This window comes from Vulpes lagopus, chromosome 9, assembly GCF_018345385.1.
Source record: "Vulpes lagopus strain Blue_001 chromosome 9, ASM1834538v1, whole genome shotgun sequence".
NCBI classification, from domain to species: domain Eukaryota; kingdom Metazoa; phylum Chordata; class Mammalia; order Carnivora; family Canidae; genus Vulpes; species Vulpes lagopus.
Genome location: NC_054832.1, coordinates 6,363,823 through 6,376,410, shown reverse-complemented (window position 1 = coordinate 6,376,410; position 12,588 = coordinate 6,363,823). Strand labels below are relative to the sequence as shown.

General features: G+C 41.3%; 1 non-coding gene across 1 annotated transcript; it reads right to left on the bottom strand.

Moving 5' to 3' along the window:
• Positions 1-6,927: 6,927 nt before the first annotated feature.
• Positions 6,928-7,053, bottom strand: LOC121499201. The gene has a single exon (XR_005990045.1). It is a non-coding gene; the product is annotated as a small nucleolar RNA SNORA32 (small nucleolar RNA).
• Between the last annotated feature and the right edge of the window lie 5,535 nt (positions 7,054-12,588).

Sequence of the window (12,588 nt, the reverse complement as noted above, 5' to 3'; positions counted from 1 at the left end):
CCTTTCCAAACCACACAGGTTATAGGCGTCTCCATTTGGTATTCCCATGGTCAGTGCTCCAGCCGAGGCTTGCCTTCTGCCCTGGTGCATGGAAACAGCTTTTTAGCAGAGCTGCCTGCCCCCAGGCTCCATTTCTTCCAAGCCTTTCTCAAGACTGCATTCAGTCACCATGTAGTGGGATAATCGCATGTTTTCTTAGATTCCTTCTAACGGGCCACCTTCAGGACAGAAGATCCTGTTGGCATCCTTGGCCTCCAGGACCTCTGCAGTGCAGTGGAGAGAGCTGGAACCTTGCAAATAGTGGGATAGCTGGGAGCTGTGAAAGGCTTGAGGGCAAGTCTTGGCCTTTGTCCATCTCTGGATTTCCAGCACTTAATATGCTTCAAAGAACAGAGAGCGTATCCTGTAATTGTTAGCTTTCCTCTTAACGTTTTATTTTACTTTATGTCCCAAAAATCTGTTTTGTAACTCTTTTTTTAAAAAAGATTTTATTTATTTATTTGAGTGATAGAGAGAGAGAGAGAGATTGAGAGGAGTGGTGTGGCATGGAAAGGGGCAGAGAGGGAGAGGGAGAAGCAGACTCCCTGCCAAGTGGAGAGCCCTACATGGGGCTTGATCTCGGGATCTGAGACCATGACTTGAGCTGAAGGCAGATGCTTAACGGACTGAGCCACTGAAGCACCCCTATTTTATAACTCTTGAGGAGGCAAGCAATGGCCATTTGGAACAAGTAGCAATGGTGCACAATGTGGCTAAAATAGAGTATCATCATCTCCACAAAACACTTCATAGACCACAGACTATAGGGTTAAACTCTCTTGGTTTCCTCATCTATAAAATGGAGATCAATCATTATACTTGCCTCATGACATTTCTGTGGGGTTTAGTGAATCAATATGCAAAATCTTAAAATAATGCCTAGATGAATTTAAATGTAAACAGCTACATGTGGCCAAGTGAACACTGTATTGACAGAAGAGTTCTAGAATATCACACAGTCGAATCATTCACATTTGATTTTAAAATATGCTTTGGGCATGATTTTTTATTTTATTTTATCTTGACAACATCTCATGATTGAAGTTAAGGGTACATCATGCTTAGCTGAGTATTTGGATTACATTATTTCACTTTAGGAAATTTTAAAATTTAATAAATCATCTACAAATTTATACATCCAGAGAAAAATAGTGCCTAGATTATAATAGGCACTTAATAAATGTTAGCAAAAATTATGACAGGTCTTATAAAAATCTTTGAGAAACTCACTTACGCATAAGCCAATTTTATAGATACTGTCACAGAGCCTTGAGAGACAGAATGACTTCTCCAAGCCCTTACAACTAGGAAACAGAGGTCTTTGGGCTTGCATCAGTGTCTGTTTGCTTTTAACCCTGTAGTTCTTGACTGGTAACACTTTAGTCTGCTGTGGACATATAACAGTAGATGGGGACATTTTTGATTGTCACAAGTGGAGGATGGTACTACTGGTATATAGGTGTCCAGGGTGGCCTAGCGTGTCCTAAACTTCCTCCAATGCCCAGGGAAGTCTCCACAACAAAGAATTACCCTATCCAAATGGCACTAGTGCCAAAGTTCAGCATTTACGCTTTAACCAATAATGAAGTAGACTGAACACCACACTATATCCACAATCTGATAATGAAATTATCACAGAACAGACACCCTTAGGCACCATTGCAAACCTTTATGCCCAGAGGGATCTTGTGAACCTCATCTGATTGGAATCTGGCATTATAAACAAAGGTGGTCCAGTCAGGTCAGTTGGAGGCACCATTTTGTCTTTCTAATAGTGAAGCTCCTTCTAACAGGATCATTGTTTGGGGAGAGCAATTCTACATCACAACCCTAAGACAACCCTTTGTTATATTTGTCACAACTGTGATTCATTAATCCTTGAAGTCATTATCTCAAGTGTTGTCCTTATTTCTGCAATGTAAACTCTGTGATGACAGTGACCACTGGGCTTGTCCATTGCTTTTCCTTAGCACCTGGAAAAGTATCTGAATCATAGCAAGTCTAAGATAGATTCATGCTGGAGATAAACTTGTATGAATGAATGAATAAACCAATGATCTAGATTAGCATTTGGAAGTATACAAATAGAGTCTAGAGCCTAGTAGAGAAGTTTGTGATGTTTAAATTATGTTCAGCAGCACAGAGTGTTTACGGATTTGAAATCCAATGTTCATTCATTCATTCATTCATTCATTCATTTATTAACCAGATATGGCTTGAGAGCCCACAATACAGTAGGCATGGTTGGGTGGGAGGGATACAGGACTCAAAACAGGCCTTGTTTTGAGTCCTAGATTTATCATTTCCTAGCTCTGTGAAGTTACCTAACTGCTTTGCACTTCAATTTTCCTCTGTAAAATGGGTAACCTATCTTTGCAATGAGACTATTAGGAGAATTAAAAAGGAACTTATGGGCAGCCCAGGTGGCTCAGTGGTTTAGCGTTGCATTTGGCCCAGGGCCTGATCCTGGAGACCTGGGATCGAGTACCACATCGGGCTCCCTGCATGGAGCCTGTTTCTCTCTCTGCCTCTGTCTCTGCCTCTCTCTCTCTGTGTGTCTCTCATGAATAAATAAATAAAATATTTTTAAAAAATAAAAAGTAACTTACAGGATTATATGTAGCATCTGGACATGGAAGGTAGTCAGTAAGCGTGTAGAACATAACCAGGCATTCCTCATCACATTTTCCATCAAAGGCAGAAAATTTGCTCTGCCCCTTGAACAGGCTTTGGGGTTTCCTGGGCTAAGGTAGGTGGCAAAAGTGACACCATGTAACTCCCAAGGGCAGATTAGGGAAGGCCAAATGGACAAATAGCTTAACCATTCTGTAGAGATAAGAAAGATTAAGAGATATGGAGAGAGAGGCGTAAGAAGCCCCAGGTATTCTAGTCCAGGTGTGTGAGTAAAGACACCTGAAATCCCAGACACCACTTGGCTGCAAAGCCTTTTCTGGCTCATCTTTCAAAATCTCTCCCCCATTCCCTTATGCTCCCCTGTTGGACATCCTCAGAGCAAGACCATGGAGAGCTGAAATGCTGGGAGCAATAGCATGAGCATTATTTTTGCAAAATATCAGGTACTGAGCTTCTCTGGCTACTTGAATAAGAAGTGAATGTCTAAAATGTTGTCTGATTACATTTTGTAAATTTTTATTGGAAGAATAAAGTGAAGCCAAAGATTAGAGCTGTAATGATAGTCTATTTCTGCAATGATGAAAATAAAACAATAACATGTACATGTGTTTGGACTGGCATCCCACTGTCTCTCTTCAGCATAGTTCATGTCATAATACTTTATTCCTTGTAACCTGCAATGACCTTGAATTCTACAAGATAAAGTGCTGAAGTCATGGTTCACAGTGTCTTGAACCTTCTCAACTTTTTTATTGTATTTCCACCACTGCAGAAAAAAATCCCAGTAGTTCGCTCTTGAACAATCAAGAGTATAACATACAAGCCTTTTTAAAAAATCAGACAACATTTTAGACACTCACTTATTATTAATGGCGAGAGCATTTATTTTAACCAATATCCAATGATTAATTTAAAAAGTGGGACTTATTTCCTATTTCTTCTGTTATAAAAGAGAAGAAGAGAAAAGCAGTGTCAAGAGCAAAGAAGGCCTCCAACTGGCCTGATTAGACTGCCTTTGCGTATGATGCCAGATTCCAGTGTCAAGAGCAAAGAAGGTTTTCCTAAGACTGTGACCTTCCTCCAGTAATGAAGGGTCTAGTAGCACCATAGGTCCTAGGGGAGACACAGACCTGCACATCAGAACAGCGGCCTTTCCTCCCAGCATTTGACATTTGGCTCCACCTTCTGACCTTTGGATAATGCTAGAGCATGATCTGATGTTATCTACCCTTGGGGGTCTTTATTTTTCTTTAGTTCTTGCTGGAGAGCAAATACCATTCCTGGTTTAGTGTGTCTGTTTCCTACCTGACAAGGAAGCCATTGCCTCAAGACCATGGAGGGCTGAAGTGCTGGGAGCAGTAGCATGAGCAGTGTTTTTGCAAAACCGCAGATACTCAGCTTTTCCAGCTACTTGAATTATTGATAGCAGATTCGGCACATGGCTAGTGATGCCCGAAGCTATTACGGCTCTTGGCTAGAGTCACCAGAGGAGCTGTATTTCCAGAGCCAGACACCCAGCTTATTGAAGGCATAGTTGGAGGTGCCACTGTCTTGCTGAAAACTCTTGGAATTTAGTGGGGAGGGCTCCATGTCTGAGAAACCCTCCTGAGATGTGCACTGTTACGGCAGGAACCCATGGGCTCTGATACACCAGGTGCTTTCCATGTTTCTACTAATTTATTGGTTCATAAATCTTTGGGGCACCGAGGACAGATTTATGGACCAGCTTGAATCTCAATTGCCACTGATGAGTTGTGTGACTCCACGGGGGTCCCTGGACCTCCTTGCAAAATAGAAGTGGCCCAAAAGTTAGTTAGGGAGTTCTTATTATACATCTAGTGTTGGTGGTCTAGTGTTGGGGGAGGGCAGTAAATGTCACGTGTCTCTTTTCTGTCTGAGTTCTAAAGCAGCCGAGGAATGAGAAAATGAATCTAGACTGGGACAGGAGTGCCAAAATATCCCCCTTACCATCAGGAGAGGGAGGCTGCAGGACTCAGCTTATGGAGCCAGACAGGTAGGCTTCTAACCCGGATCCTAGGAATGAGCCAGGCTCACTCCCTGGTCACCAGATTCATGGATGGGGAAGTGTTCCCTCAGACTCTGTTGCCAAGTTTTCTGCAGGTCCAAGAGTCTTCGAGGCCTCCAGTTATGTGCCAGCAGCCAGCTCCCAAGGAGAGAAGAGAAAATGCACGAGTCAGGCAGGCTCCAGGTTCTCTTTCTGTGAGTGCTAATCATACGTCTCTAGGCTTTCTCAGAAGAGCAGTGAAGGAGACACAGGGAAGAGAACTCAGTGGTGTGACACCTGAAGGCCTGCCTGCACCCAGAGGAAGTGTCATGTGTGGAAGGAGGTGTTCTCTCTGCCCCTAGACTTATAGCACTGTGAGAGCTCTTCCCCATCTGTTACTTCAAAAGGCTGTTGAGAGGATTGAACACAGTAATAGCCAAATGCGAAAGCACCGCGCTCACTAGAAAACCTTCTGCCACTATAGGATGGCAGTGAGTCTTCACTGTCGAGAGAGCCCTGTCCACTAGGCCTTCAGAGAATAAACAAATGGAAAACCAAATCCAAATAGATGGGTATCAAAATATTTCATGGACTTGGTCTTCACTAAAAGGATAGTCACTGAAGTCAAATTTCAAAGGTTTGAATTTCATCTCTACTAATGTGTGACTTTGGGCAAATTGCTAACCTCTCCGTGTCTCAGACAATAATATATTTTTAAAAGTGTTATAAGAGTTAATAAGCTACTATAAGCTTAACCCAATCCTTGACATATAGTAAGCACGCAGTCAAAGCTAGTGATTATTATAAAAATAGTGTCGTAGATAGAGTCAGGGCACTAACCTTAATCAGGTTATAGCCCTCTGATGCTCAAATACCTTCAAATGCTTCCCGGTGCGCCTAGAATAAAATTCTCAGTGCAGCTCCAGCATGACTTAGCACCTGCCTGCCTCTTCATCCTCTTCATCCTCAGGTCATATTCTTTCCTTGCTTAATATCCTCCAGACACGTGGCTCACATGTGTGCTTCTCAGTAGGCCAGACCTGCTCCAGCTCAAGGGCCTCCCTTCTACCCCTTCTCCCCAGAAGGCTCTTTCTCTGACTTCTCTCCTGCCTGCTTCCTTCTTATCCTTTGGGCCTCTACTCAGTCCCAAGCCCTTGGAGAGGCTCTTGCTCACCAGTGACTCTCTCCAAAAACTTGTCATCTTCTCTCCATAGAACATATCATTATCTATAGCTTTGTCCACCAGTTTATTGCCTCTACCTCAGCAGAATGCAAACATGAAGAGGGCAAGGGCTGTGTCTATCTTACTCACCTCTTTACCTCCAGCAGCTCGCAGAGGGCCTGACCTGCAGGAAGTATGCAGTAAAATCATATTGCTTGATCTTTCAACTTAGGCAACCTGGATCGGAGCCCAAGTCCTGCCGTTTGAATGAACAAGTAAATTAAATCTGGATCACTGAGACTGGCTCCCTGTGGGGAAAAATGAGGGCCTGAACACCTGTGTTCACAGCAACGTTATTCACAACAGCCAGAGGTGGAAGCAAGCCAGGTGTCCACTGATAGGTGGAGGGATACACAAAATGTGGTTATTGCTTCAATGGAATGCTATTCAGCCTTAAAAAGGGAGGAGATTCTGATACCTGCTAGCATGCAGACGAACCTTGAGGAAATTACGCAAAGTGAGACAAGCCAGTCACCAAAAGCAAATATTATACAGTAACAATTCTACTTACATGAGATATCTAGAGTTGTTAAATTTATGGAGACAAAAAGTAGAATGGTGGTTGCCATGGTCTGGAGGGAGGGGGAATATGGTATAATTTTTTTTAAGTCAATAAATTTTTATTTAAGATATTTGACATGTGATTCCTTCTGCCACCAATCACCGTAGTTCCGCCAAAGCCAGAGCTATGGTCTTCAAAATAGCACTTTTAAAACAAACTTTTGTTCAATCCACAGCTGTCACTGTCCTATGTAACAGGAGCATAAAAAAGGATTCCATTTCCAAAGATGATCCCTCCTTCTGTTAGGCTTATTATATTGAAAGTTGCATGGTTGTTAACAACAGAAGGATTAAGCAAAAGACATCTGCAAGAGTGGAGATCTAGGCATGCACTGTTCAATAAACTAGCCATGTACAGTCAGATGAGAATTTGAAATATAGCTACTACCAAATCACATTACGGCCTGTGTTACATTTATACTGGACAGTGCTGATCTAGGCAGTGGAAACAGAATGGGGTTGATAAAAATGTTCCCAACAGGCTGAATGCTAGCAAACTAGCAAAAAGGAAGAAAACCTAATGAGAAAATTTTTTTATGGTCATGCCCACAGCAAACGAGAAACTGCATTCTCAAAGCCTTGGTAATGACCATAGATATTTTTAAAATATTTTATTTATTTATGAGAGAGAGTGAGAGAATGCAAGAGCAGGGCCAGTGGCAGAGGCAGAGGGAGAAGCAGACTCCCTGCTGAGCAAGGAGCCTGACGTGGGGCTCGATCCCAAGACCCTGGGATCATGACCTGAGCCCAAGTCAGACACGTGACCAACCGAGCCACCCAGGTGCCCCTGTAGTGTAATTATCGAAAGGTACAGAGTTTCAATTCTGCAAACGAACAGTTTCTGCAGATGGCTGGTGGTGACGGTTGCACAACAGCGTGACTGCACTTAGCACTACTGAACTGAACCATGCACTGAAAAATGGGGAAGATGGTGCATTTTATTTATGTGTTTTTTAATGAGAGTTAAAACATAGAAAAATAAAAATAGAAAAAAATAGAAAAGGGGAAAAAGCTCTTTTTCTCACCGGAAAATAGAACTTGGATAATCTTCATGAGGGACTTTTGAGTCCAGGAAGGTGAATGTGCAAACTAGCCAAGCTCAGGAGTTAGTGAGTGTAGGATCTGAATTCAGGGGAACATGACACTGATAACTGGGCTATTGAAACCAGTATGAAAAACAATATAGATAAACTTGCAACGAAATACATGATATTAAAAACAAATATAATGAATAAAAAAATGAAGGGCTTTGATTTATAGATCCTTTTTAGTACCTTCTTCCTATACCCACACAAAGCAAATCTTGTTTAGCTTATTTGACATTTCAGAAGCTCTTCACACAGGAAACTAGAGGGGTCATTTGGCCTCATGCCCTCACTGCAAAAAAAGCATTGCACTGCAGATTGGTTTTTGTTTTTGTTTTTGCATTAAAAAAAAAAAAAAAGCTTCAGGGAAGCTTGATCCTATGGATTGTCATGTTCTCCAGTTCAATAAACTGTTCTTTCTCCCACCTACACCTATGTATGGTCTTTTTTTATCATATTATCATTATTTATCTTATTTATCAATTATTATTATTATTATGGTCCTATTTATCATTTTTATCATTTATTATCATTATGTGTTTTGGTAACAATATACATAATGTAACTGTGGTGAAATTGGCTGTATCTTCCATCCTGCTATCTTAAATTCAAATGCCATCTCATTTATTTATTGTGGCAACTGTTAGCTGTCTGGTCCCTGCCACTCATCATTTCCCTAACCTAATGCCTTTCTTCTGCAAGTACCTGAGACTCTTAGGCTGAGGCCTTTGCCAGCCAGAGCATGAGTCTCCCCCCAGACAGGGTAGAGGCAGCCAGAATTCTAAAGACCAACTACCCTGAGTACAAGACACAACCTGTGATGGGCAGAAGTAGTGCATATACACCCTGGCTTTCCTGCCTTTGAGTAGGATACTCCACTCAGTAGTGGGTTTCTCAGTCCTCAATGGTACAGACCACCATTTGTCTGCAGCAGTGGCTTGCTTAGTGTGTGATGCATTGTGTGCCTTCCATCCTTGCCTCGATTCCCCATCCATTCATGGAACATCCTGGAAACTCTTGTCATGTAAATGGATTGCACTCAACTCTCGTTCTAGGGTGTGCTTCTGGGACCACCTATATGCAGACATTTGTCCCAGTCAGAGCACTTCTAGCTTTTGCATTATTTTTGGAATATTGCCTTTTCATACCAAGTAAGGTTTTTAAATTGACTGAGGTGAGGTTGGGGAATATGGATGGCCTGGTTCAGACATATTCACTCCCTCTCAAAACATAGATTCTGATGATCAGATAAAAAAGTTGTGAGTGCAATGAATATGTTCGCTTCATCTTTCCTCTTCTCTCCATGAGGTTTATTTTATTTTATTTTTTAAATTGGGGGTTGTACTGATAACAGAAGGCTTAGCTGCAAAAACCCAATTCCTCAACAGAAGGAGGGAAAGGAATGAACATTCCCTGAGTTCATACAGTGGGACATTGCTTGGTGCTTCCTCTTGTGACTGTGGTTGGCTGGTAGCTAGCATTGGTTGCTTTGGCTTGAAGACTCACTTCTACTCCACATGTCTCGCATCCCTCAGGCTGGTCCGGGCATATTGATATCATGGTGACAAGAGAGCAGAAGTACATCAGCAGTTTTTCAATCTCCTATTTACTTCAATTTGCTACATCCTATTGGCCAAAATAAATCATCTGTCAAGCCCAAAGTCAGTGTCAGCATAAGTGCAGGAAGGTATGAAACACCAACCCCCCCTACTACATCAATATACTACAATATTTATATAATTAGATTCCTTCTCACTGCACTAATACAAGTCACCATCATCCCTGAATTTTATTTTCACAGTATACTCCCAACCAGGCTCCTTGATTCATCCCTGGCTCTTTGAATGTCCACATTCAACACAGCAGTCAGAGTGATTTAATAAATAGTAATTCAGATCATGCTACTCTTCTGATCACATCTCCCCGAGGACTTTCCATTCCTGTTAGAACAGAAGCAAGATCTTTCTCGTGGCTCTCAAGGTCTTAAATGACTAGCTTCCTTGTAACCTTATTTCTCAACTCAGCTTCTCCCTCTCCCTCAATTACCCTCATGCAGGCACCATGGCCCACTCCCCAATGCCTTGGTCATACCCAAACTCCACTTCCTTAAGGCTTTTGCAGTCTGTTTGGAATCCTTTTCTCCTGAGAGCACCTGATTTATGTCTCTACACAAAGGGTCACTATATCAATGAGGAGTTCCCTACTATGTTATATAAAATATCTACATTTTTCAACCTCAACAATCCTTTTTAAAAATTTAAATTGAATTAGCCAACATATAGTCAGTACATAATTAGTGTCACATGTAGAGTTCAGTAATTCATCGGTTGCGTGTAACACCCGGTGCTCATCACATCACAGTCCCAATAATCCTTATCCTCTGCTTTATTTTTCTCCACACATGACATAGTGTGTATTCATGTTTGTTTTTGTTTGCTTGTTTACTCTAGAATGTGAGCTCCATGGGGCCACTGCTCCATTGCTTTGCTGCTGTTTCCAAAACTCCTAGAACAGTGTTTAGCACACATAGGTCCTCAATAAATATTTGTTGAATAAATAAATAGATAGGTGGATGAAGGAATGGGAGTACACAGATACACCCTGGCCATAAAATGAATGAATTAATCACGGTATACTTTTACATTGAATGCCATGCAGTGAAGCAGAATAAATCACCACTACACATATCAGCAAGGATGAGTCACATTATATAATGCTGAGCCAAAAAAAAAAAAGGGAAGAAAATTTCAAAAGAACTTTTGGAAGTACCCACACAAAGAATTAGGTCAGATTAACTGAAGCCAGGGGCCATAGATTAGTGTGTCATTTCCAGGAATGTAGCCCAGCTTCAGATTCACTTTCTTGACTGCATCTGGAGAGCAGACCACGGATTCCCAGTTACTGTGCTGCAGCATCAGAGGTGGGAGTGGGGGAGCAGATGTAAGCGACTGGCTCAGCAGGTCTGCGGCCCTACTTTCAGCTGATTGCTGTAACAGCCAGTTATAAAGAGGCCCTCCAACTAAAAATAATATGTTCTCTTGTGTTTAAGCGGCAGGGATTTTAGAGAGCATCTTTTTTTTATTTTGGAGCATGCATGAAAAAAAGGAAACTTCAACAAATAAGATCTGTAGTGGAGACAGTAGGTCAAAAATCTAAGGCCAAGACATAATTCCTTAACTTTATCAGGCAGAGTTAGGAGGTGGTCTGGGTCACCTAAAAGGGGAATAAAATGAACAATATATCTATTTAAAACTACTTCAATAGTGTGCTATAGTGTGACCAAAACAAATAAGATGATATGTCCCCCAAACACTGTAGAATATCCACAAAACATGACTTTGGAGTTATAAAGATCTAGATTCAAATTCTAACTCTACAACTCACTAGCTATATGTCCTTAAACAGTTGTCTAAACTTCCTGAGCCTGTTTACAGTTTTTCTTTCAAAAAAAAATGGGGGCATTAATAAGTATGTTAAAGATTTTTGCAATGATTAATTAAAAATACATAAAAGTACTTAGCATCAAGGCTAGCATTAAAATTTGAATAATAGCATGAATAAATGAATGAATGAGTGAGTGAATGAGTAGCTCTTAGAGTAGAGTAGGGCAGGCATGCAGTTAATTATAATCCAAGTTCGAATATGATAAAGGTAGCTGCAATGCTCTCCTGGAGAACAGAGTAGATTATTATATCTGGGAACGAAGGAAGGCATCATAGAGGAGTGAATTTGTGATTTGGCATATGGTGAGATCTTTTTGTGGTGGGGAACAGAGGACATCTTCTGTGTTGAAGGGGAGGGGAGGTTTCATAGGGAGCAAAGGCAAGGGTTTTTTTGTTTTGTTTTGTTTTTAACTCAACTTGGCAATTGTTAACCTACCCGTTGAACTCAGGGTTAATACTGATAACAACTACATGCACATCCATGCAGTGTCATCAGTGTAGACTCAATTTTCCAATCACATATCTGGAAGCCTTAGGAATTGGTATGCTCTAGAATTCTCCTCCCACCCTTCCTTCCTTTCTTTCTTTTTTTTTTTTTTTCTTCCTTTCCTTTCCTTTCCTTTCCTTTCCTTTCCTTTCCTTTCCTTTCCTTTCCTTTCCTTTCCTTTCCTTTCCTTTCCTTTCCTTTCCTTTCCTTTCCTTTCCTTTCCTTTCCTTTCCTTTCCTTTCCTTTCCTTTCCTTTCCTTCCTTTCTTTCCTTCTTCCTTCTGTCTCTTTCTTTCTTTCTTTCTTTCTTTCTTTCTTTCTTTTTCTTTCTTTTTTTTTCTTTCTTCCCTTCTTTTAAAAAAAAGAGTGGGGTGAGAGACAAACAAATAAATGAATATTTTTGCAGTAAACCCCAAAGCCATTCATACTATTGGGATACATAAAGACTATATGGAGCCTTATGTCAAGTCAGGTAGCATTTTACTGACAAATAAGTAGAAAAAACTATCAATTTTTAGAATTTTTAAAAAAGATTTTATTTACTTATTCATGATAGACACAGAGAGAGAGAGAGGCAGAGACACAGGCAGAGGGAGAAGCCGACTCCATGCAGGGAGCCCGATGTGGGACTTGATTCCAGGACTTGGGGATCACGCCCTGAGCCAAAGGCAGTTGCTCAACTGCTGAGCCACCCAGGTGTCCCATCAATTTTTAGAATTTTGGATTTCAAAATTATAGATAAGAGATAGCCTCTATGGGCCTTTTCTAAAAAAATATATTTTATTTATTTATTAGAGACACACAGAGAGAGAGAGAGAGAGAGACAGAGAGACAGAGAGAGACAGAGAGACAGGCAGAGGGAGAAACAGGCAGGGATGCCCAACATGCAGGGAGCCCAACATGCAGGGAGCCCAACATGGGACTCAATCCTATGTCTCCAGGATCACGCCCTGGGCTAAAGGCAGCACTAAACCACTAAGCCACCGGGGCTGCCCTCTATGGACCTTAAGAAAGGAGCCTGACCAGATGCAAACACACTTGGCCATATATGAGAGAAACATGAAACCACTTAGGACAAGAGGTCTGACAGATGAAATGTTAGGCCTTTACCCC